Source organism: Toxorhynchites rutilus, chromosome 2 (genome assembly GCF_029784135.1).
Source record: "Toxorhynchites rutilus septentrionalis strain SRP chromosome 2, ASM2978413v1, whole genome shotgun sequence".
Classification (NCBI taxonomy): Eukaryota; Metazoa; Arthropoda; class Insecta; order Diptera; family Culicidae; genus Toxorhynchites; species Toxorhynchites rutilus.
Genome location: NC_073745.1, coordinates 186603702 through 186626919, shown reverse-complemented (window position 1 = coordinate 186626919; position 23218 = coordinate 186603702). Strand labels below are relative to the sequence as shown.

Below are 23218 nucleotides of genomic sequence, written 5' to 3'. Positions count from 1 at the left end.
TAGCTATTCATACGACTTAATGTTTGCTGGGACCCAACAAAAAAATAATACAGGTTCAATATTTTACCATAACGAAAACAAGCTACCAATTTTCACGAAAATCTGAAAACCACTATATCAGTTTGGCATGGAATGGCTGCAATAATACTGCAGTAATACTGCAATAGTTCACAAATTTCAAAGTTCGCGTTTTTCTTGTTGTTTTTCATGTCTTTTAGTGCGGCCATAATAATAATTAAGATTACTGCATTTGGATTGATGGTAGAAAATATCATTAACTTCCTTGAATAGTGGATGTGATATAATCCACTTTATATATGTATATATATTAATAAATATTTTCAAACGAATACATTTGTCAAACAAACTGCAAAACTAAATACTTTTATACTGTGCCTTAATTTTTTGATTTTAACGTTCAAAGACTCTTCAATAAAAATGGCATTGAAAAACTGAGTAAAACTGACATACAATTATGACGGATGATTGCTTCTTGATTGACGCGTGCTCCAACTGGCGAAGTGCCAATTAAAAGGCACTCCAACTAAAATAGCGCTATAAAACTACTATAAAACTGTGAAAAATATATAAAAAATATACGAAGACTCTTTTTGTCGCTTATGAGTTTGTATTTTTTAAGTTACTACTAGGCATGTTTGCGGATTAATGGAAAGATATGATATGTTGATCCTTGATATGAGAATGAAAGTTAACAATTGGAAAAAAAAATCATGTGAATGGAGACGATTTGTGTGTACAGCACATGCCACGTGGGCCTTTTGCTGATTAAATAAGTAAGATTTCTTCCAAAACGTCATAATTTTACAACCATTGAGTCGATTTCAAAAATCGTAATATCAAATGAAATCTTATTCTTCTATGAATCAACTTCAATCTGTCATTCAAACAAACTCAAAAATTAAATACTACATAAAAACTTTAATTATAAAGTTTAGAGAATTTGCGACTTAATTTTCTACAATTCGCTCTTTCACACCAAATTTCTATCTTGTCGCAATTTCAAACCTCTCAAAATGATAGGTCAAAGAACGAAAAGCAGGAAAAATTAACAAATAATGGGGGGTAAATATTAAAGCAAAGGTAATCATGGATTTTTAATAGATTAATCTCATAAAAATATTGAAAAAAACATTCCTTTTTTAATTTCTCTTTCAAATTTTGATAAAATTGCACTGAATAGTTAAATAAGGGCAATATTAATATTTGAATAAACTTATGTAATTATAAACATGTTTATATAAACCTTCCCATCTTCTCATTTTTCATTAAAGACCTTGCGTCAAGACAGCTAGAAATCCATACACTCTCAAATCAAGTGTGCCTGAAAAAATTATATTCTTCACGTAAACAAGCGATGAAAACTGTGGACACTTTTTAGTCAGTGAATTGTATGGAGTTCCACTGCTGTGCTATGAGGTTATTCCTTATTTTCGTTCGCGTCTATTCAAACTATCTACCAAGGCAATCTATGAACAATCAGCAGAAATTTTAAACGTCAACTGTTGTCAATTGTATTGAAACTTCGTATAAGTTTCAATTCACATGTATTTTCGAGTGTACTTAGTATTTCATTCTTCGATTAATTTGAAAAATGATAAACTACATACGATGTTATTAAATGAAATGTCGGAATGAATGCTCTCGAGATTTTATCTCGAACATTCCTTTTTCATTTACATTCTTACATTTTACTCATGTAGCATCGTATCGACTGTAAATCACAATTACACATTTGCTGAACTCACGTTACCATTCGAAGTCAAAATTAGATTTTTCATTCTATAACATCCAAGGGACAATTAGTTTCGATAGCAAACGATCCACTCCACAGGCAAAGCTGAATGCAATGTGCTTTCCTATACTTACTATCCTTTACGTTCGTTCATACTCCCTTCCCAAAGTTTATTTGTTATGCAGGATCCGTCCTCCAGCATTTATCAGGAAGTATTCAGTGCCAGTTTTGTTCGCCGGAAGGTTAACAAGATACAACAAAGAGCCAGCGATAATTGCTGGGGGAAGTACAAACCACCAATGAATTTACAATGGTGCACATTCATTACATAATCAGGTGTAAAGCAAGCGGAAAGTGAAAATAAGAAATAACATTTGTCAACACTCGACAAAAGTAACGTGTTTGCCTCGCATGTAATCAAGCTTTTAATAAATTATGATACAAGCGCCAGTTCGGGTATAATCAGGGGAGTTTCAAACAAATTTAACATAATCACAACGATGAATCATGTATAATAGAGATACAATGAAATTTGAATGTTGCATGGTTCCATGGATATATCATACATATGTTGATTGTTTTCTTTAGTCTTTTTAACGTGAATTATCTTAAAGCATTATGTTGAAGTGGAGAGGTATGACGAAAGCTGAATTCAACATCCTTAACCTGTTGTTTGAAAAAGAAAACCGCACGAGCAGATGTGCGATGAAAGCATGGAGCAGAATTTCTACGCACAATATCCTCGGGTTATTCAATTTGTTAGATGTTTAGGAAAACATCCATGTCCACGTTCCACGTTCTCAAGATTTGTATAACGCAATTGTGTTGACGTAAAATGTATAATCAACGTTATGTTGATATTACACGAATCATAAATTATATTTATAACATATTCATCCCATTAATCGATTTTTTTTTTGACGTAGGACTACGTCTAACCGGAAGATATAGGGTGTGAAATGGAAATCTAGGCACTGAACAAGTAGGAAAAAATGCAAGATTTGAAACGCTTATAACTCGAGCATTTCTCAATAGATCGCAAAGGTTTTTGCATCAATTGATAGGAAATATATCTACGCATCTATCATAACGAATAACATTTCATTTTTTCTTGAGATAAATAATTGAATAATTGTGAAATATCAACCATTGTCAAAATGCACTATGTGCCCATTTTTGATTGGTCCATTTTGTGCTCCTCAAATCGTACCGACCAAAACGGGCAACCAGAGCAGCAGCGAAATATAATGAAGCACGATTGGAAAGGAAAAAGAAAAAAATGAACGAAACTGTTATATGAAGATAATGTTTGTCTCGTACGTTCATTTCCATTCAACCAGTACTTTTCGTGGCGTTGAATAAAATCCTTTCCAAAATAATGAAAAGTAAAAGAATACAGTTTTATAACGTATTGTGAAGTTTATCCATTCATATCGATGTGGCAGCCCGTTTGCTTGAAAGAAAGCTGACATTTTTGGTACATACGTATTATGGCACTGAAGTGCAATTTTGACCATGAATTTATTTTTTTCGAAATAAGATTTATTCTGAGATCACTGTAATGGGGGCGAAGTCGACATCTAACGAGTATAAGGAACCCAGGCGGCCTCAAGCCGCCGAGGTGACGCAATCCGAGTCGGCCGCCGATCCGCCGTCGTAAGCGGGGACCTCTTGCCAGATTGCCCGGTTAGTTTAAAACATAGGAGACGATCCTCTAGTTAGGTCGGACTGGTGCATCACCTTTGCAACCAGGAAATCAAAATACATGACATGCATAATTAACCGGGCAAACATAATGCACCAGATAAACGAATACCGTCCGGAGCATACTAAAAAATCGTCTCCTATGTTTCGAACAAACCAGACAATCGGTGGAACACAGATTTGCTTGCGTGAGGCCGTCGCTTCCGACGGCGGGTCGGTGGCCGACTCGGATGGCGTCACATCGGGTGCATGGTGCCGCCTCGGTTCCTTATCCTCGTTAAATAGGGACTTCGCCTCCATTACATTGATCTCAGAATAAATTTCATCCCAAAATAATAAATTCACGATAAAAACTCCTCTGCGGTGGTAAATACGTAAGTATCATTTTTTCTTATCTATTGTTTTAACATTTTCATTAAGATTTTTTATGTTAAAGTTACCTGCTTAGTTTTCGGAATACTCCATAACCCATGCTCATTTCTGAATGATCTCTTGGCCTTAAAGAACAATAAGGAAAGCAAAGAAGACGGCATGTCAATTGTGCCTACACTAATTTCTAAAAATTGCGCAGCGAGGTCTTCAACATCTCATTTTATCTCATCCGATTACAATTTCTCATTTTACTTCGTAACTTCATAACAGGAGATTCGACAAAACTCATGAGCTGATTTGTCGGAATTTTTCCTTCTTCATTCGGGTAAACATTCCATTCGGGTAAATGTTGCATTCGGGTGAATGTATGCACCCAGAAAATGGGTTACTAAAAAAGCTACCAATTTTTTGATAATGTAAGCATTAGTAGAATGTATATATTTTCTGTAAATATTACCAATTGTATGTAAAATGAATGTCTGATGCTATACACATTCCTATCAACGATGTAAAATGTATCAACATTTTACTGCGTGGTAAAAAGGCAATATTCTGAAGAAAGCCAAAATTATGATCAATCAATCAATGTGATGACTGTACACTCAAGCAATAAGAAATGCAACATCTACTTGAAAATTCGAATTTTTCATTCAAAAATGGTATTTTCAATAGACCATGATCATTTTTCGGACAAACCATGATCATAATTTCTCTTTGGAGAATATCACTAAAAGGCAGGAAAATTTTGATAATTTGAACGTTTTATGGTATTATTAACAACTACACTCAAAATCAATTTTTAGCACATGTTCTGGCATCCCGATTTATTACATTAAATGAGCTGCAAGATAACATAAAATATTCTACTCCCCAATACATGTATATCATTTTTATAATATTAGGCTGTCAAAAAAGTCCTGCGGTATTTTTTTTGAATTTTCATTTGTTCATAAAATTAGTTACAATCATCTGTTTGAAGCCAAATATGCGCCGTTTTGTTCGATGACTTGTTCCCAACGAGATGCCAACTTCATAATACCCCTGTTATAGAAGCTCACTTTCTTATTGGCAAAAAACTCGGATAGCCAATTTTCACAGGCCTCTTTTGTGGCTAACTTCTGACTACCTAGCTCGTTCGCCATGGACAAAAACAGGTGGTAGTCACTTGGTGCAAGGTCCGGACTATACGGCGGATGCAAAAGAACCTCCCATCCGAGCTCCCGGAGCTTCTGGCGCGTCACCAAAGAAGTGTGTGGCCTGGCGTTGTCCTGATGGAAGACAATGCGGCCTCTGTTTATCAAAGATGGCCTCTTCTTCATGAGTGCTACCTTTAAGCGGTCTAGTTGTTGGCAGTACAGGTCCGAATTGAGCGTTTGGCCATAGGGAAGCAGCTCATATTATTCCTTGACAATCCCACCAAACACACAGCAGAACCTTCCTGGCCGTTAACGAGGGCTTGGCCACCGTCTGAGCCGCTTCAGCGGGCTTCGACCACGACCGTTTGTGCTTCACGTTGTCGTAAGTGACCCACTTTTCATCGCCAGTCACCATCCGCTTCAGAAACGGGTCGATTTTGTTGCGATTCAGCAGCGATTCACATGCGTCGATACGATCAAAGATGTTTTTTTGCGTCAACGTGTGTGGCACAAATTCTTCAAATGGTTGATAACGGTTTGATGACTTAACCCCAGCTCTTGGCCGATGCTACGGCTGCTACTATGCCGGTCTTTCTCGGCTAATTCAGCGATTTTGTCGCAATTTTCGACGACAGGCCTTCCGGAGCGTGGCGCATCTTCGACGACCTCTACACCAGAACGAAAACGTTGAAACCATCGTTGTGCGGTGGAAATGGAAACTGTATCGGGTCCATAAACTGCACAAATTTTATTGGCAGCTTGAGATGCATTTTTGCCTTTGTCATAGTAGTACTGTAAAATATGTCGGATTTTCTCTTTATTTTGCTCCATATTTGCGACACTATAACTCACGAACGACTTAACCAAACAAAACACTGTCAAGGGCTATATTATAGCGCGCAAAAATACCTTTCCAACAAGCTATAGTATGACTCGATACAATGAATACAACTAGAACTACGCGCTTACAACGAAACCTCGCGGAAATACCGCAGGACTTTTTTGACAGCCTAATATATATACTAGAGCCAATATGAGGGAGCGAAACAGGAGACACATTTAAATGAAAACATATGAAAGCTTTTCGTATAGTTTGCCAAATACACGGCCCAGACAGAGAAAGATATATTCTCGATCATGTTCTTCTTCATCGTCTTAGAAAACACCTTCCAACTTCATTTTATGATGAGGTGTAATATTATCACGCTCCTTCATATTAGCGCTGGCAGCTATATGGATAGCGTGGTCGTGTAAAGTAACTTTGCATTCCAGCCGGCCTTGGTTCGATCCCCATTGACGTCGTATGGACTTTTTTTGTTGCACAATCCCAATTGAAAAGAGAAAAGAAAACAGAAAGAGATGTCTGCTCGCATACATACAAACCATTTTTAAGCTTTCAAAATAGCTCATTATTTGTGCATTTGACTCTCATGCACAAGAAATGGCATCTTTTCTGCCAAAGATGAGATGTTTTCTGCTAACGCTAGTTTGGGTGTAGAGACTTGGGCCAAAAAACCCAAACTCGTTTTGGTTATATTTGTTTTTATGAAGAAAAAACTATTTGTATTTACTAGTTGCGTGAAAACACCCTAAATCGGACAAATCAACATCATTTACTTTAAACCAATTTTTCCGGAGAGTATATACATCTCTATGCACCACCGAAATATGTTTGAATGGATTACTTATTACACGGGAGCAGCGCCACAGGCACTGAAGCGTCGTTGCGAAAGCTAAACGTTGTACTCGAAAAAATCGAACACTATCCTTTGTGCACAACTTTTAATTGATGAAATTTTGGGTAAAATAAGTTTAGAGTGTAATGTTTACATGAGCAAAATATGGTCACAATCTGCGCGATCGTGGAAAACTCAGGCCAGTCCTACAGATGGATCGCTCAACAGTTGGAAATCGTCCATTCGATCGTGTCCCGTGTGTTAAAAAAAATTGTAGAAGACACAGACGACCCAGCGGCAAGCAGACCGACCCCGTGAAGGCAAGGAAGCTGAGGGATTCCTCCAAATGCAATCCGAACTTTTAAACCATTAAAAAGAATACTGTGGCCAAATCCTGCGCCAGGAAGCTGTACCGCGAGTGGTTGGTACAGGCGAAATGCATAATGATAGACGACGAGACGTACCTGACCTTTGATTCTTGCTTTCACCTGAACTGATCTCGAAAACTTCTCCTTTATTCAGTTATGCAAATCTAACACGAAGGACTCGGCAAATCCATATTCAACTGAGGATAGTCAGCGAACTATGAAGAAATTCGCCTTCGGATTCAATTGGAAATGAGATTTGGCTTCTTCCAGCAGTTTCTCCATCAACATGACTCAACAGTCATACGGGTGTTTAGTTGCTATCTCACTCTACGACTCGACTATATCATTTCACATTTCATGGACTTCATTGCGTATTGGAGTGACTCCCCCCAAAATAAATTCGTTTCTCTCTCATGTATCACGTATGCATGTATCGATGTTTGAGTTCAACGTGGTTTGACGTGGAGTTCAACGTTGATTTGAACTCGGAAACAAAATTTTACAATTCCTCCCAAACAGCACGCCATTTTCACGCTATTTACTAATACTAACGCGAGTACCTTTATAGCATACCTGATAATTTTCTGAATTCCTTGGTTTGAGTTCAAGGTGGGTAAACTATAAACCGTCCATTAATGGTGTAACTACTGTTTTGCATCGAAAATCAAGTTTTCGTTTCACTACAAGATTCATGTCAGGGGGAGTAGAAGTGTGGATTGAAGTCAGGTTGAACGAAGAGGCAGATTTGTATTCATTAGTCACGTCAATTGCGTCGAGCGCTGAGAGCGAGGATGTCTAATGAACTATTCTAGTCAATACTTACCTACGACACTTATTTTCTAGTCAATTCAAAACATGTTAACGACGAATGCCGAGGTAGTCGAAGTCGTAGTGAAGCTATTAAAAGGAGAGTCGATTTTAATTTCCCGTCCTCGGAGACTTCGGGCGCTAGTTTTGGTTACTACAATCGTTGAATATAGTTTCATTCACTGTCTTATTCGGCAGTATTTCGGAACAAACTATATAATCCAGAACATTGATGCTCACTGGTCGTGTTGGATAAATCAACAAGTTAACATACTCACTTGTAACACTACTCTCAATATGATTAGTCGCGACATCAATATCTCTAACAATGGCATGAAACTGATTGTTTTTTGAAGCTGATTACAAAGATACCAGATTCCCAAAGAAAACTGATGAGATAAACGAAGGAGGTCTATAAATAGCATGGACGTGAGACGGGGTTCCTGTCACCATCTAGCCGCAGGTGCACTTGATGGAAACCATTTGCATGTATATTTTCCAACTCATCAAGCACGATAGCTTTCCGAACGTAAACTGTTGATCGTTTCCTCCATTGAACATAGTTGGTGCTTCCTTTGAATTTCTTCCACTTTTGCCCCATCGTGCTTTCTCCATGAAAAATCAACTATATCGATGGAGACACATGGTAGTATAAAAAGCCTACTAACGCTTTAAGGTCTCAACATGTGAACTTATTTCTCTATACGCCATCGGAATCTGTTTGTATGTTTTACTCACGACATGAGGGCAGTGCCACGGGCAGTGAAGCATCGTCGGGAACGCTATAATTATGTGGTACCCGTTAGCGGAACATGGAATATTGAACTTTTTCATAGTTCTTGGCATCCTTTCTATTGCCTAAACTGATTTTAGTTCACTTTTTACGTTATTCAACGCAATTTAAATAAGAATAATGAAAATTACATAAACATTCTAAGTTCCAATTCATAAGCTCAAGTATGTACCTGAAAAATGTTACTTGTTGATAAATTAACTTGAAGTTAGTTACAAAAATACTATTCAATGATCATCAGAATTATATATTTACAATGCTCTGAACTTTTGCTACATAAAAAAGTTCTATTCTAGGATGTCCAGGAAATAATTGATTGAAAAAGTATTTCGAGCATCCAAAACTCTTCCCCATTTATGCTGCACCTATATCGCACCGTGCCGGATGTGAAAATTTCTTCGTTTGCACAGATGCAATGAACATCGATGCAACAAGCCATTGTGAAACCACACCCACATACCGAGAGCAGCACTATTTCGTTTGGAACCTAATATGAATCGGCAGTACTACGCGGAATTGTACCCTCACATCCACCCCCCATATCCACAATGAACTTGTGCAAATTGGCCTGCGAGGCTTCCAATGCATTTCTACAGGGAACGATTGATCAATCGAACGGATACCCACGTTCCGATGCGTCTCGTGAAAGGTGAACATTGTTGATAGCATCAAATTTCCTGTCGGACTATGGAAATGCATAATAATACAGCACTGAGTGTTCTAATATGCATGGTGAAAAATTAATTCCTATATATATGTTTTACAAGTCGCATTATTGGTGATTTTTCTCTCGGAGATATCAGATTCCGTTGCAAAAATAATCATACGAAGAAGCAGAACATTATTCCGTTGAACAGAATGTTAATTAGAACCAAGCCAGACCAGTTTAAGGTTGGCAGCCGCATTTTCTCGTAATTCATTCTAATTATTTTAACGTTCATTCTTCGAAATCTAATCATAGCGAACGTGCAAAGGATAACAAAATACCTTTAATCTGTGACATACACTAATAGTAGGTGAAAGATGAACGTGATAAGAATAACATCATATGCCGTTTTGATTCATCCGTATGATGATAACTTTCATTTATTCTAGCCTTTTTTCGATATGTACCTAAAAATCATGAAACAAAATATTATAAATTGAGAAGTATGAAATAGTAAATAATTGTTGTAACTTGTTTTGTGTTCAGTTTGGTTTGTCATGTATATTTTTATAAAGATCTATCTGTTCAAAAGTATGAAAATTACAGCCATTTCAATTAGTACCACCCCAAATCAATTACACTGTAGATTACAAGTGGTTACAGCTGACGAACGTTTCAATTTATATGTCACACTTCGACACCAATTGAATAAAGTTTAACACTAATTTTTGCTAGTGCAAAAATACCGATGGAGGACCACCCCTGCTTCTCAAAGTCTCGTATCGTTAGTATCGACTTTTGGATCCAGTAGTGAGCCTGACCATGTATTTAAGATAAATAATTTGAACCAGAAAATAGAACTTCCGAGGCACACTCGCGTATTATATACGCAAGATGGAATAATAGACTTCTAAACAGTGTAAAATCATATAGATTCTCTCAGAATAAAAATGTTCAACATAAAATGGCATTCTTGTTCTTCGAATTTTCATTAATATTGGACGGGAAGAGTGTTTCTGGTTTTCTTCTTGCACTCTAGCTTTTTGAAAAAGTATTCGCACCGAAACATAATTAAGGTTCTTCAATGATAACCAAATAATTCCTTCTTAGAGCTAACGAAAAATTGATTTCTCTTGCGGAACTTTGAAAATTGCACACTTCTCTATTTAGCACTAACAGTTTGAAGATGCATCAATCCAACTTATATTGCGCGCGAAATTAAAAAAAAACCTTTACTCTTTAATCGAACCTTAATCATTCCAAGAATTTGTTTATTGATGTTTGTTTTCTCATCGAAGACCCCCCGTAGCTGACGATGATGATTCCGCTTCATGTTCGTAAATTCTAGCCAAACTTACACGCCCCAAACAGATTTTTCTTGATCCAATATACAGGAAAACATCCGCTGTTTATTTTTGTTCATCATTATTCGGCAGGGGAGATTACCTGGCAGGGGTGTTGAAAATTTGTGAGACAATCCGTTTCGTTCGACTATATTGCAATCACCGAAAATTGACTGTCTGTTATGACTAAAGAACAGTCACGGTGTTTCATCTTATAATCATTCGACTCAATAGAGTTAAAAACTCAATAAAAACTATTGTATGAATCGGAAAATTTTTATTCATTTTTTATAATGTAGGTACATGTCTAAAGTATTTATTTACATGGTTTTGAGGATCAAATCTGTTAGGTGATGTCCCCCATTCTCCATACATTGCGTAAACCGATTTCTGGCGTTTGTCATGACACTTCTTAGCATAGCAGGTGTTATGTTGGCAATTTCTTCTTGGATGTTGGTCTTCAAATCTTGTATGGTTCTTGGACGGTTCACATAAACACGGGATTTAAAAAAAAACATAGAAAAAAATCACAAGGGGACAGATCGGGAGAGCGTGCCGGCCATTCCGAATCGCCTCTAATTGAGATAAGGCGCTCTGGAATGTGTCCTCAAAACAGCCATCGATGCTCTTGAAGTGTGTGCTGTTGCACTGTCTTGTTGGATCCAAGTGTCCCCCAAATCCAAATTTTCTAGCCGTGGGAAAAAAAATTGTAGCATGTTTACATACCGGTCCGAATTCACTGTCACTGTAACCTCATTTTCCTCAAAAAACCATGGACCAATAATTCCAGCTGAGGAAATTGCACACCACACTGTGACTTTGGGTGAATGCAAAGGCTTTTGATGCAATTCTCGAGGGTTGGTGTCAGCCCAGTAGCGCATGTTTTGTTTGTTAACCGACCCACACAAATGAAAATGAGCTTCATCGCAATAACCGAACATCCGCTTGAAAAGTAAACCTCAACGGCAAAGGCACGCTCCTCACTATTCCAACGCATGATGGCGACTGAACCGTGTCGGGACAAAACTTGACAGTATCCCCTCTTGAACGAGATGAGAATGGTTTTGTGTCAAATGAAAAAGTTAAAAAAACACACGATGTTCATGGAAACCTTCCAATTCATTCCGATTTATGTTGGGATTGAACAACTCATTTCTATAGTTTCAACGGACTTAACTCCTTAACCTACAATTTAATTTCCAACAGCACAGGCTAACAACATCTTGTTTTTTCACTTCTCTGGTGAGTCCATACGCCCTAGAATATACGAATGCACCACGAGCAAGGCTTATTGAATCGTTTTTGGACCGATCGACTCGCCACTAATCAGGTTCGGTATTGTAGGTTAGAGGTGAAATCTTGTTTTTTTTATACGTTTCCACGTTCCATACGGAAAAGATGAATATTTTAAATCACATGGCTCTGTGATCAGGAATGATAAATCTTAACAGACAATACAGAGTGAACCGTTGGTAAAAAAAATCCAATTTTTACGATATTATGGACGTAGAATGACGATTAAGAAAATGAACGCCGTTAATTGGTTCACAACGACTCAATGTACAAACGTCGAAAAGATGGTAAAAATTTCCAATGAATGCATTGATATAACTGTGAAAATTTGGCAAATTTTATATCGTGAAATAAGGGGTCTCCGTAGCCGAACTGGTTACATGGCCACGTACTACGATAATGGTCGTGAGTTCAAAATTCAGGGTCCTCAATTGACCATCTTCGTGTGTGTTACGTCCACTCAAAAATCATGTAGTGAGTGTGTTCCAGTCTATCTCATTACGCTTCTGACTGTTCGTTTGTGTTGATGATAAGCTATCTAAACCAGGTGTTTTTAAGAATATTCTCCCCAAACCATTAAAAACCCATCCCCAAAGTTGCTGGTCCAAAAACTAATGTGAAAGCAGTTTGATGGTTTGAGAAAAATATTTTCTGAAAGGCCTGCTTCACATAGCTTCTCATCAACACGAATGCACAGTCAGAAGTGTAATGAAGTACTCCAGAATTATTTACTTCTGTTTTTGCATCAAAAACACCGTGATGATTGGGTTATTTGACATCAATTCATTACATCCGGAAAGTCAAGGCATGGTTTATTGAATGGGGGCTACAGAATCTGGACTGGTCAGCTTGTTTACCAGATCAAAACCCTGTCAAGAACTTATAAGGAGTGATTATATGAATAGTAGATGCAGCTTACAAGTAGTATGAGTGAGTTGAAGAGCTTAAACGATCAGTTTCCTCTGCGTAGAACGAGATACACACTACATGGCACAGCCGAATGGGTTATTTGATCTGATTGAGAACTAAAGAAGATCCACGAATTAGAAATTTATTGTAATTCATGTGTAACAGCACACACTGATGTTATTTTTTTAAAGGAGTGAGTTAGTTCTCCATTTGGTTCTATAGTTTTGAAACACTATTGTGGCCCGGACGCCACAATAAAGTTCAAATTGTCAGTCTTCAAAATGAAGATTGTTATTATATCCTACACTATATACTTCAGTTCAACCGACTTCTTCCATAACTCTGGAAACTATGAATGGTTCTATGGTTCTATAGTTATGAAACGCAGTGTATAGTTGATTTTGCAGATCGAGAATATGATTGACCATTTCCAGTTCCTGCTTAGGTGAAGAAAGGATTCTATATGATTCTTCGGAAGCGGCCAACGAATTTCGCTTGGATCTTTTCAGCAATTTCAAACACTTCAGATACTTTGCTCAAAGAAAAATCCTGAGCAACGCAGACTATCCTCAACAGAAACGTGTCCGTATCACCCCACATAGCATCCAAACATTAAAATCCAATTTATTTCATTTATTGTTATCAAACTTACAGTTTCGCTGTATTGAATGGTTCCTCTTCTTTAGACGAACAGATTGTTACAGATTGAACCGAGAAAGAATCACCTCTAGTATCTGAAATGACAATTTTCCCAGACTTCTCAGTTTAAAAGTACGTTTTAGGGAAACATATTCCGGTCTGCACAACGACAAGTGAGTACAAAAGTACTCAACACCAAAAAGTACCCCCGACTTGCATGTTTTGACAAAGCGGATTCCCCCAGACACGTTGATTTTGAAGTCCGTGTTAGGGAAAAACAGCTCGGTGTGAACAAAAATATGTATTAGAAAAAAGGAAGTTCTTCCAGTTTTCATGAATTTAAACCGTTTAGAGATTAGCGAATTGTAATGCATGCATATCAAACAAATCTTAGAGAATTTCCGATTCGATTGGTATGCAAATCATGAGAATTCGTTCACAGTGAAAATAGTTATTAACGTTAACTTTATTTCATAAAAACGTGACCTGTTTCATGATTTGGCACCCTTCCTGAAAGACGTAGTTCTACGTCAAAAAAAACTACAAAATGAAAAAGGCTCTACGCAAAATTCTGCCTCAAGCTACTCGCATCTCGAGTTAGCGGAATGCTAAAAAGAGGCCAAATCATCCTTCACCATGGTAATACATGTGTACGAGGAACGTCGGACATCCTTGACTTTTTTATTTATTTACAATGGTGCTACATCCATTGAAGAGATTGGATCTGATTCACAACAATGTTCCGCCAATGCACTCGATTCATAGCTGCAGTTCTCCAACTCCCGGCTGTAGAGATTCTCCAGTCCGTGATATTTCCACAGAATACAATAAACAACTTTAATTTTCCGCCCAAGTTTATTTTATTGTTCTGTTCTCGATGAATATCACCATTTAGCTAACTCCCTGTCCTCACTTTCAATCTGTCCCCTAGTCACAAAGCATTCTCTCGCCATCCTATTCTCTCCTTTCTGTCTTCTACCACCGCAGGGGTGTCACACTTCTATTAACTATATCAATTTCACATCCCTTTCCTGCTCCATGAAGTAACATGAAATGAATTCCAAAAAAACGTCTTCATCCTAACAACGGCTACTCGGTGTAACGTGCCGGAGGTTTCGTGATCCTCATGGGCCGTTCCGTAACCGGATATTCTTCATTTTTGGAAACCTGGTTATACTTTTTATTTAATTTTCGTTGTGTACAATTGTCAAACATCGGTGATGGTGGATGCTCATAGTTGTTTCGATGTGCACGATTAGCTACTAAGGGCCACTTTTTCAAATCTGCTACAGGACGTCTGTAACCGACTCCATCCGCGCTAACCACAATTACATCAGAACCATTCTTCCGTTTAACTATGTACTTTTCAAAACGAAAACTTGATTACAACTTTCCAGCTTCCGTAGCATAATTCCGTAACATGACTCCATCTCTAACCTCGATTTCTGCTGCTTTTGCCTGTCATCGCTTGTCTGCATGAAACTTTCCCTGATTTTTTTTGATTGCATCCCTGTTCGAGTATCATCGTCACGCTTCCAGTATCACTCAGTCCTTAATGAGGGCTGGTCTCCCGGTAAGAAGCTCCAACGGTGACATCCTGGTAACAGAATGCGAAGTCGTGTTGTATGCGTAGACATAATTCTGTACTGACTCCCGTAAATCTTCTTTCAACGCATTGCAATTCGTAAAGCCCGCAAGATAATATCATCCAACGACCATTTTGCATTCCCGCAAATTTTCATCCGCAGCAAAGTTAAAGTTTCTGTAAATACTAACCTTAATATCGTACCGACTGCGCCAATTTGTAGAGGTTCTCCAGTCCGTAATATTCCCACAGAATATAATACACAACTTGAATTTTCCGCACAAGTATATTTTATTGTTCTGTTCTCGAATAATATCACCACTTAACTGACTCCCTGTCCTCACTTTCCACGGCTTACGGAGACAAGGCTAGCTACTCCGGATCAGTCATTTTTTAGTGACGTCATCTAAGTCGTTGAAGTAAACAATGTGTTCTTATTTTTTATTTTTCGTGCTTTGTAAGTTTGTGCGTTGATAATATAGTTGATTATATTTTTTATGAATAATTTGATAAAACATTTATCCACAAAGAACATAATTCTCGGTTTTTCGGAAAGCGAAAGAATCTCTTTTTTGGCCCGATAATGTCATTTCCATAATTTATACACCCGCTCACAGCGCATTGAACCATTTTCGATTTTTCATTTCAGGAACATTTACGCGTAAGTCGGAAAACAAAATACAACTGGCGACTGTTTACACTGACAATTCGGATGACGTCATCAAAAAAAATGTTTACTCGCTAAAGAACTAGCCTTGTCTCTGTAAGCCGTGCTCACTTTCAATCTGTCTCCTAGTCACAGCATTATCTCTCCATCCTATTCTCTCCTCTCTGTCTTTTACCACTGCAGGGGTACTACACTTTATACCACCGCATGGATGTAACACTTTTATTACTTAATCACACTCTACACCGGCTGTACCGCGATTCTTGCCAAGTCCTGCTCCACCTGGTCCAACTACCTCGCTCGCTGGACTCCTCTCCTTCTTGTTCCTATCGGATTCGATGCGAACACCATCTTTGCAGGGCTGCTGCCCGGCAATCTTGCAACATGCCCTGCCCATCGCACTTATCTAGCCTTGGCTACTTCCTGGATGTTGGGTTCGCCGTAGAGTTGCGTCAGTTCGTAGTTCATTATCTTTCTCCATACTCCGTTTTTTCTGTCGCATTGCAGTATAAAAAGCGAGACCCGGAAGCTGTTTGAAGACTTCGAGAACATAAGTTTCATCGTCCATTATGGTGCATGAACATTTTTGCAAAAACTGGGTGTATAGCACCTTAGCACGGCTTTTTGCAGTGAAATTTTGCTTATCATCACAATTGGGCACCTTTTTCACTTTGTACACCTTTAGTCCATGCCTCTGTTTCACTTTTTGTACATATGATTTTGATTTTCCAACCTTTTGAAAGTTATGGATTACTCCATAACCGCCCAGCATAGCTCACCTCTATCTTATTTATCTCAGGGTCGGCTCCCGAACTACGGGGGACTCCCTGTACCGCGGACGACACTACCACAACCGAAAGAGAAGTTCAATAGGGCTGGTTCGAAATGGAAAACTATGTAGAAAAAACTAATAATTGTTTTACAATTTACAATTTATTTGACACGATTTCTTTGTTCCGGCGCCGTTCGTCGACCGTTGGGGCCCTTCGATGACACGTGGTTGGTGTAACGGTGAGAGAGAGGAAAGACTGTAGCACGTACCTTCTTCGTGGATTAAAATGCGCTTCCACTGGTTAGCTCGCTTGCTGGCTTTCGGATCCGTGACAGAATTCGGTATCACTGCAGCACTTATGTTGCACACGGGTGGCTGGAGGTTCGTAATCCGGGGGCACGCTTGGAAACAGCGTGGCGTGAACCGGAACGTCCCTGGTTTTTATCACACGCCCGATAGTGTTCGACTCACTCTCAATCAAAACTTTTAACGGTTTTTGAACTTTGCTATTTCCTAGATAGGTGTTGGTCGCTTCCAAACTCCAGCTAAAGTCCTCGAGGCCTTTTTCATTTCCTTCCACGAAACCTTAATCCTTCTTCCTTTTTCCGTCTACTCTCCTCTCTCAATCTTTCCTCTCCCAAATATTCCTCTATCTCATTCCTCTCTCTCTCTCTCTCTCTCTCTCTCTCTCTCCTACTTCCGGAACACCATCAGCTTGCCCGCCGATGTTACTCAAGGGGGCTTTCGATCGTGGCAAATTACAAAGTTGAGTTAGTACAATATACACTTAAACTAATGTTAGTTATTACAATTAACAATTCATACAAAAAAATTACATTTAACGACAATCTTATTAATGAACCAGCCAACAATAAACAAAACAAACAATTTACTTAAAGACTATTTTTGAACGATTACTACATTTAATTGAACAAAAATTGAACTGCCCTCCCTGTTGCGTCATTGGTCGGTAACAATTCTCCCCTCGGTAGGGTAGAAAAATTATGCTAGTAATTTTTCGTCCAAACATAGTTTCGCACAACACCCACTCCATCCGTAAAACTCTGAATCGGATTCTGGATCATGTTTTTTGTTCTTGTATCTGTTAATCACCTCGATCCATTTCCATACCTTTAACTGCCATATCTCGCCATACTTGCTCCCGACCACTCTACACCAGAGAAAAATTGTCATATTACTACTCACCAGCTTCTGCCTAATTCCTTTTCATCCTCTCTGTTCTAAACCGAGAAAAACCTAACTAATTACCAGCATTACCATTTACTCTCTACACTCAAAAGACGCGTCCGTCTAAAAAAAACATTCATTCGTTCCTTTCACCAGTTCCCATTCATTCCCTAAGTCTAATCGTTCGAGACAAAAATAACCGTTTCTGTTCTCATAACTACGCGTAACCCTAAAGGGATAATATATTTATTACTACCTCCACTTATAAGTTCTACGAACAACTATATCATGTGGTTCGGGGTCATAAGGCATCAACGTTGAATATTTCAACTCCGCTCAGTTTCCAGCACAAATTCTGATGAGAACTGTCTGTTACTGACCAACAGCGTCTCGATGACTCCGGTCTCCAGCGAACCCACATTATTGTGAGTTGATCGGATCCCCTATTCATTGAGAAATTTAAAAAAAATCAAAATTCCAACATCAAACTATTCGAACCGCGGTTTTCAAATGCTGAGTTGGTGAATTCTGCCTTGTCTGTCATCAGATATCGTCTAGCATCACTGAATAAACAGTGTTTAGAGATGTGATCTGCTATGTGACAGATCGTAATGAAACGAACAATGAAAAAGACCTTTGTCAAATTTATGACAAGTGGTTTTGTTTTGTTATTATGAAATGGAACTAGAAGCATCGTGGGGCGAAAAGTATTTTGCCTTTTCTAAGGATATACAACTAATCTCCTTTTTATTTCTAGGTGGATCAAACGATCGATCGGGAAGGCGAACAGACGCGATTTTCAAAAATACGACCGAAATGGAAGGATCAGTGAAACTCTACGATTCCAGCGATGATGTGTTGTGAAACAAAACCTGTTATGTTAGAAGGACAAATAAATCACCCTGGTTTCAAGTGGGCAGCAGGCCACACTCCCAAGGATTTTCCACCGATTTCCTCTAGTTCATAAGAAGAGTTACCAATTCTTCTCTTTATTCGTGCTGGTAAAAACAGTGGACCATATTTCGCGTTATAGGCTTCGCTCGCATTCGATTGCTTCATGTTGCGTCTGTATACGAGTTGACCCGCTTGAAAAGTTTTAGCATAAGTTCGGTGTCGCAAATTGTACCGAGTTTTCCCCACTACATGTGATTTTGCCAAGTTCTTATGTACCAAGTCATAAATACGACTGAACAACTGTTTTCGTGACTCTGTTCTCTTATTGATGAAAGCTTCATCTTCTTTCGCGCCATATTGGTGATCGGTACCTTTTGCAAATGCTTCGTGACCGTGGTTTACAAAATACGGTGTCAATTCCGTAGAGGAGTGAACTGAAGTGTTTAGTACGGTTTCTATTTCGGCCAGTTTACTATCCCAGAGTCTCTGGTCTTCTCGAACGTATGTTCTAATGGCAGCATTGACTGTTCGATTTACCCTCTCTACGGGGTTGGCTTGAGAGTGGTATTTCGAATTCAGCCAATGCCTGACATCGAACTGCTCGAGGAAGCCTTTGAACTCCCGAGATAGAAATACGGAAGCGTTGTCGCTTATGATCACTTCCGGGGTAGAAAACCGGGAGAACCATTGCTCCTTTAAAATTTGACACAACGAATGACTGCTGATGTTTCTGACTGGAGTCAGCATTATCCACTTACTAAAGAGATCAATCGTTACCAGTATGTATTGGTTTCCCCGTTTACTTCTTGGCAAAGGTCGAATAAAATCGGTAGCAATAATTTGCCAGGGGTGGGTGGTGATTCTTTGGTCACCCATAGTGGGGACCGTGGGCACACAAGAAGCTTTTACTTCCTTGCATGTTGAGCATGCATTCACATATTCTCTGACGTCTCGTGACATCCTTGGCCAATAGAATTTTAATTTAATTCTTGCTAATGTTTTTTGGAAGCCTAAATGCATTGCCTGATCGTGACATTCATTTAAAACATTTCTCCTTTTATCTGGAGAAACTACAATTTTCCATTCAAATCTGTAATCGTATGGATGGTTTGGTGTAGATACAAATTTGTACAATATATCCTGTTCTACACGGAAATCAGCGTATTCATCTGGCTGCTCAAGAACTTTCTGCTTCATGCTCTCATACCACGTCGAGTCTGGCTCGTTTGACACTACAGCAACGCAACAACATTTTCTCTCCCCTTCCGGTGTACGATGGTCATGTCGTATTGCTGTAGAGTCAAACTCCACCTGCTACAACGTGATGAGGTTTTCCATTTGGTGTGGAGCATATGTGTTAAGGCCGATGAATCAGTGATTAGGGTAACGTGAGATCCTTCGATATATCCACGAAACGCTTCGATAGACAAGAGAGCCGCAAGGGCCTCCTTTTCACACGCGTGGTAGTTCTTTTGGAGTGTGGTAAGTTTGTGTGAGAAGTATGCAATCACCCGCTCTTGTTCATCTAATGTTTGTGTCAATACCCCGGCTACCGCAATATCCGAAGCATCAGTTTGTATAACAAATTCCTGGCTAAAATCTGGACTAACCAATAATGGTGGGGAAATAAGTTTCTCTTTGATTTGGCAGAAGGCTTCTTCCGCATCATCATTCCATGCCAAAATTTTGCTTTTGGTTTTAAGCAAATCTGTAAGTGGTGCAGTGACACCACTAAAATCGTTAATGAAACGGCGATAATAGTTTGCCATTCCTAGGAACCTACGTAGTTTCGTCACTGTAGTCGGAAGTTCATATTCGACAATCGGTCGAACTTTGTCCGGGTTCACTTTTATTCCATCCGTGGATAGAAGGTATCCTAGAAATGGCAACTCTTTGACTCCGAATCGTGATTTTTCCAAATTTATAGATAAATTCGCTTTCTCTAGACGCTTCGCAATCTCACAAAGCAACCGCAAGTGTTCCTCGAACGTTTCGTTTACCACGACGATGTCGTCTAGGTAAACGAACACGTTCGGTTCCAATTCACCGTGTCCCAAGACCTGGTCCATCAGTCTCGACAAAGTGGCGGGACTGTTGACCAAGCCGAACGGTAAACGCGTGAATTGGAACATCCCTCTGCCCTGAATGCTAAATGCTGTGTATCGTCGTGAGTTTTTTTCCAAAGCGATCTGAAGGAAAGCTTCTGACAAATCGATCTCTCAGGTAGTTGGCTTTTGGCAACTGACCTAAAATACGACCAGGATGGGGCAGAGGGTAGGCGTCCTTGACAGTGCGTTCATTGATTTTTCTCGCGTCTAGACACAAACGAATCTTTCCAGAAGGCTTAATTACGGGTACTACATTTAATGACCATTCAGAGTGGCATCTCTCTAATATTCCTAACTTAAGCATACGATTCAATTCTTTTGTCACTTTTTCTCTAATCTTTGGTGACATCGTATACGGATACTGTCGTGCCGGAGGACTGTTTTTCCATTGCTCTTGGATCTCTATCGAGTGTTTCAATAGAGGGGTAATGGATAAAGAATCTAGTGTGGCCACTTTGAAAGAGTTTTTCACTTCAGCGAGCCTACCTCTTCAGAGGAAAGTATGGACACAGTCTCAGGTGTCCTTAAGCGGTCCTCATAATCGTGAACCGCGACAACATTTTGAATTTGGGGAAAATTTTGAAACGTGACCAAAAATTCATCCCCAACAAACAATCTAATAATAAATTTTTCACTACAATGGTAGGAACAACTTTAATTTTTCCATTAAATTGGAAGGGTAAATGTATTTCTCCTAATATGTCGAGAAAATTACCATTCGCTGTTCGTAACTTTATCGGTTGGGCTGGGTTCCTTAACTTAGCTCGAGGTAAACGCGAAAACAACAAATCACTAATTAAGGTGCGGTTACTACCGGAATCAAGTAACCCCTTTACACGTATACCATGGATACTGACCTGAGCAAAAGGTCGATTATCCTCCGAATTGGGCAACATGATTTGTAAAATTTGAGGTACACTGTTGGAATATAGATTTTGAGAAACTGCTTCACAAAATTCGGAAATTGGAACTAACAAATTTGAATTTACGCAGAATCCGTCGACGGCCGGCGCTTTTCGGTCGCCTGGAGACCGTTTTTTCGACAGTACGGACAGTGCTGCGAATCGAAACCTTTAAATCCGCAGACGTAGCAGATCAATCCTACGATTGAACGACATTCTTCAATGTGGTGGGATGATTGACGGCAATTCAGACATACATTTACTGAAGGTGGGTTGTATCCTGCGACCAAATATTCCAGCGTACGCGACGGTTTGGCTGGACCTTCTCTTGGGTTTTCAGAGTTTTTCTTTTGATTTGTAACTGGTTTCTTCATTGTTTCGTGATTTGATACAAAAGTTTGTGGTGATTTCGAAGTCCTTTCAGATTTAGTAGATTTCCAACTGTCAGTTTTGGGTTGATAAGCACTTCGATTAATCGAGTTCATTTTTGTTGTGGGTGGGTTCTTTTGGGTTATTAAATTCACTGATTTTTCTGTAGCAAACATCTTGTGATACAATGAAAAATTTGACGCATCAATAATATGACCTGCTTCAATAAGCTGAGGGATATCATAAATCGGCTGCCATAACAGAGCCTTTTTGTAGTCTATACGTAAATTCCTTTTTAATATATCAAGTTTTTCTCGCTCATCCATTAAGACTATCATGGATCGAAACATTTTTTCCATATCGAAATAATATTCTTGGAAAGACTCACTTCTTTGCTGGCGTCTCTGATATATTCGAGAACGTACCAACGTGTCAAACTCCGGATGTACAAAGGACTTCCGTAACTCGTACATCAAATGATTCCAGTTGAGCAATCTACCACCGGATCGCATAGATAAATACCAACTAGCAGCTGGTCCGGTGAACAGATGAAACGCTGAATCAAAAAGTTCCTCATCGGAAACCCGTTCGGAGAGAGCTAGCTGTTGTACAAGGGATAAAAATTCATTGAGCTTCAACCCCTGATCCGTTCCTGAATATTTCTCTATATTCCATTGAGAAACTGGTAACGTTCGATGAAGCGTGGTAGCACGCGCATTATCTGTTGAGGAATTCACCGAAAATCTGGAAGGGTTGGCCTGAAGGTTAGTAGGTTGCCAAATGAAACTGTTCACAGGTAACGCATTATTTGGTACATAGGATTGAATTGAGCTACGCGCAGAATAAGGATCATTTTCATTCCCTCTCGTTTGTTCGCATCGAGATGGATCATAACATTTGTTCACGAATGAACTGTGGATGTTCATTCTGGAGTAGGGTAATTCGTTGGTTTGATGAACGTGGTGAATAGTAGGGGTGGGTATGTTTCTTGAAGGAAAATTCAAATGAAAACCATCTAAATGTCCGGAAGTTGTCGGATGAATGGAAGTAGACACTGTCTCAGAAGAGAAATATTTGTGTAATTCTATTAATGTAAATTCAAACTGTAGGACACTAGAATCCCACTACCCATTACCACAGTTTACATAGTATACGTATACACAGTTCAAATACTGTAACAGGAAGTAATCTATTACCACTTTACTAACTATTGTTTCACACACATATATAAAGGCCATGAAGGCAATAAATGAGAATTGTAAAATCAGTTGGAATATAGCCTCGGAGTATTAAA

General features: G+C 38.9%; 1 protein-coding gene across 2 annotated transcripts in view; it reads right to left on the bottom strand.

Moving 5' to 3' along the window:
• The window catches only part of LOC129768696 (G-protein coupled receptor dmsr-1), a 454099-nt gene that overhangs the window by 380384 nt on the left and 50497 nt on the right, over positions 1 to 23218 (bottom strand). The window lies entirely within an intron of this gene.